A 4,324-nucleotide genomic window follows, 5' to 3' on the forward strand; every position below is an offset into this window, starting at 1 on the left:
AGTGAACTGGGCCTTACCTGGTGTCGACAGCAAGGAAGCTCCCACTTCACATAAGATTTCAGGGAAACCAGAAGTAAATGAGGGTTTGGGGATGGGGAGAAAAAGACAAACGTGCTCTATGTATTAGTAACCTTTAGATTGAGTCAAGTGTTAAATACAACACCCAGATGTTTTATTTATGAAGTTTTTATTTTAAACATTTTTTTATTAGCCTTGATGTTGTCAGACCAAAGCAATCATCACGTGACTTTGGAGGCCCCTCCCCCTGGTCATATTCGTGTGTACAATGTATGAGAGTTTTCATGCCTCTTCATTCTTCAGACTGACAATCACAGAAACATGGTCTTTATGCCTTTTTTTTTGGCTAAATTGCTACTTACCTACTGATGAAAATCAGTTACCTTCCATCTTCTGGTCCCAAACTGGAAATGCAGGTACTTTAAAACGTGCACATTTGAATTCATTTGCTGACTGGAGTGGTCAAATCTCTCCACCTCTAGTCTGAAGATACCCTTTTGGTTGGAATTAAATTTTAAAAATCTGATGGTCTCTGTAGACTCTTAGAGGCTTGATGATGATGGTGTTGGTGAAAATAAGAATTACAGTAAAATCCTGCCCAGCGACTCAAAGGTCACCATGACCCGCAGCACAAATCACTGTGGGAAACAGTTTTTGTGATGAAAAGGCAGCCTTTCAATACTCCTGTTACGACCAGATATATATTATAAACATTAAGATTATTGTCTGGTTGGAACATGAAACAACTCATGTCTCTATTAGTAACATCATAAAGTAGTTACATTTATGTGCTGTTAGAAGGGAGTATGTTGATTTTTATCAAGCTTTCCTTGTTTTGATTTGTGGCTGTTACCGATTTTTCATATGTGGAAATATACCTACCTCTTCTGTTGGAAAGAACATTTAAAATTAAATAAATTTTAATTAAAAAATCAAGGAGTCCTCTAATGTAGATTTTAATATTAGCTTTCAAATTCACTAACACCGTTTTGTGTTTTTTTTACAAGTAGTGTCCAGCAGGCTTTTCTGTGAAACTACCCTTCTCTTTTAATGTGTTTAATTTTGGAGTGATATTTTTCTTGTGACAAAGTTGCAAGATCTTATTTGTAACTAGATATGAAGTGTAAACCCATTTTGGTGCAATATTCTTGACTCCTTGGTGCTAAAGATCATTAAATTCAGTGCTTGATTGTTACAAAGTGTTCATTGCTAAGACATAAAATGAACACAAAAGTGAGAGTAGCCAGAATCAGAAAATTAAATTTGCTATTTACAAATGAAGTGTTTCATGTAATATAAAAAAGACAACTGGAAATTCACTAGGAAAGAACTTGCACCCTGTCTTATTACATAGGTTAAATTGCTAGTGGGTATTACACAGGGATCATTCGAGAAAATGTGACCAAAAAAAAAAAAAGGCATGAATATTTCTAAGTATAAGTATCTTTAACATGTCAAAACTGCATGTGCAGGATGTAATGCTGTTTGTGCAGAGTATTTCAGAATATTTTGTAAACCAGAAAATATTTATTGTGCATTAAAATTACACTCTTTCCCCCCAAGGCATGCAGACATGAGAATTACAGAAAATTTGCAACGCATATAATAGTTTGGTCTAAGAGGATTCAACACTTTTGTTTTTGCTGCTCAGTGTGTAATGACTAGAGATTTGTAAATCTTTGTGAACATTCTGTACTGGTTCCCCGGAGCTATTCATTCCCTGCTACCTGATTTCAGCACAATAAATATACTACTGCTGTGGGAAAAATGATTTTTTTTTTGGTTAATCAGTTTATTATAATGTAAATTACCTGCTAGATATTTATTTATTTGATTCAGTTGTTAATATTCTAAATTCTTCCCTGCTGCCAATTTCTAATGAAGAAAAGAAATGAAACTAGAACTTGGGTATCAATAATTTCTGGTAAAAAGCTTATTTCTTTATGGTAGCATATTTTTACTTTAAAACTTAGTTGTCTTTGGAAGAACTTTTGGATCCAGACATAAAACATATCATTTTCTTCTGAATTCTTACATTTGTCACTTCAAATGTAAGCTTTTTTTTTTTTAACTTTTTATTTTACATCGGAGTAGAGTTGATTAATGATGTGTTACTTTCAGGCGTACAGCACAGTGATTCAGTGATATATATACGTGCATCTATTCTTTTTCAAATTCTGTTCCCATTTAGGTTGTTACATAATATTGAGCAGAGTTCCCTGTGCTGTACAGTAGGTCTTTGTTGGTTGTCCATTTTAAATATGGCAGTGTGTACATGTTAACATTTTTAGTGCTGTGCTTTTTTTTTGTTCCAAAACTAAGTTGAGGAGCCCTCCTGTTCTGATATTTAAACCCTTCCATCCTTACTATACTTCAAGTTTCTTTACCAAAGATGATTTTAAGATGTGATCAATGTAGCCTTTTCTGGTAGCCTTCATAATTTCTCTGTCACCCCACTAAATATGCCTGCCTCATATGTAAAAATCAGTGAAGGAGGATTGCATCCTCTTTTCGGTAAAACTTTGTCACTAACTAAAGAAACATTTTCTTATTGTAGAAAATAGGGAATTTATGAAATGTTCGCATTGACTAGAAATAGCTGAGGCATGTTAGCAGTGCGTTTTCCAATAAGATCGACAACTGTGGCTCTGCCTTTTTCCCTTTTCTGTGTTACTCTTGGCTCCGTTTTGCTGGTGGTTGCTGCCTGGTGACTAGTTTCAGTTTTAGCATTATTAACTTAGTCATTCTCTTTTTCTCTCTTTCCACACCCACTCTGAGGCATTCAAAATTTTTTCCATATGGATCATTATATTCACATTTCAGAACATGGAATCTAGCAATGCTTTGTTATTTATCAGGAATATTTTAATTTACAGACTTGCTCCATATAGGGATACCCTGTAAATAAGAAAGAGAACCTAGAGATGGAGGTGATTTTTGCTGTTGTATCCATTTGATAATATAATTCAGGCATTATATATTGACCATTGGGGCATTGCTTTTGAATCTCACCTTCATAAGAACGTGACAGCACACTGAGCTGTCCCCAGCCTCTCGGCTCTTTCCTTGTTATAGCCTTAATCTCAGCCAGCCCTATTTGTAGCACTGTCCTTACTGAGAAAAAGATGACTACAGATGTACAGGATGTAAGTGGCATGCTCCGTACAGTACTGGGTGACTCAGACTTAGGATCCTGCTGGATGGTAAATGGGGTCACAGCGCTGAGGGGCACCGAGACGCTGAGCTAGATGCACAGGCGCCCAGCATCTGAGCAGTAAACGCAAAACGTGCTTAATGAGATTGGTTACCTTCCACTCAGCATGTAAACAATTGTGACAGGTAACCTTGGAAAGCAAGTCCTTAATAGTGTATTTTAGAATCCGTCCTTAATCTTAGCTATTTTAGACAGAGGACCGCTGAACCAGAAGAATCATTGTGAAAAGGGAGAGATGTAGAAACATTCCTCTTGTTTCAAAACACTACAAGTCACACGAGTATTTTTCAAGTCAGTTTTCCTGATATAAATTACAGAGGGAAGACATGGCTGTGAACTGAAAGGGACAGCTTTTTTTTTTTTTAAGTTTTTAAAATAGGAGGATGTAACATAACTCTACATTCCTGAAGGTGACTCAGAGGTCTAAATTAAAAGTTATAATTGAAATACAGAACAAATACCAGATGAAGACTGAGGTTTTGGAATATATCACTAAAAGAGCATTGTGACATATTAAGAGATGATAATAGCTGTGTTTAAATGGTGATTAATTACCAGGGATGTTAGGTGGGCAAGGGATGATCTGAGTTATCTCTTGGTTAAATTTATTTATTTATTTATTTATGTTTGGCTGTGTTGGGTCTTCGTTTCTGTGCGAGGGCTTTCTCTAGTTGTGGCAAGCGGGGGCCACTCTTCATCGCGGTGCACGGGCCTCTCACTATCGCCGTCTCTCTTGTTGTGGAGCACAGGCTCCAGACGTGCAGGCTCAGTAATTGTGGCTCACGGGTTTAGTTGCTCCACGGCATGTGGGATCCTCCCAGACCAGGACTCGAACCCGTGTCCCCTGCATTGGCAGGCAGATCCCCAACCGCTGCGCCACCAGGGAAGCCCCATCTTGGTCTTTTAGACTTACAGGTCTAAGTTTTGCTGTATCCTTTGAGAAATTAAACATTTTTCTATGTTATAAAAGCCCAGAACTTAGGTCTCCTTTTTTCTTTGTCTTTTTCATTTTACCACATAAGGACATGTTTACATGTTCACATGTGAACAAATTTTCCTCCCCACCTTTATGCCTAGTCTTAAATTGAAAAT

The sequence above is a fragment of the Hyperoodon ampullatus genome (genome assembly GCF_949752795.1).
Source record: "Hyperoodon ampullatus genome assembly, chromosome: 12".
Classification (NCBI taxonomy): domain Eukaryota; kingdom Metazoa; phylum Chordata; class Mammalia; order Artiodactyla; family Ziphiidae; genus Hyperoodon; species Hyperoodon ampullatus.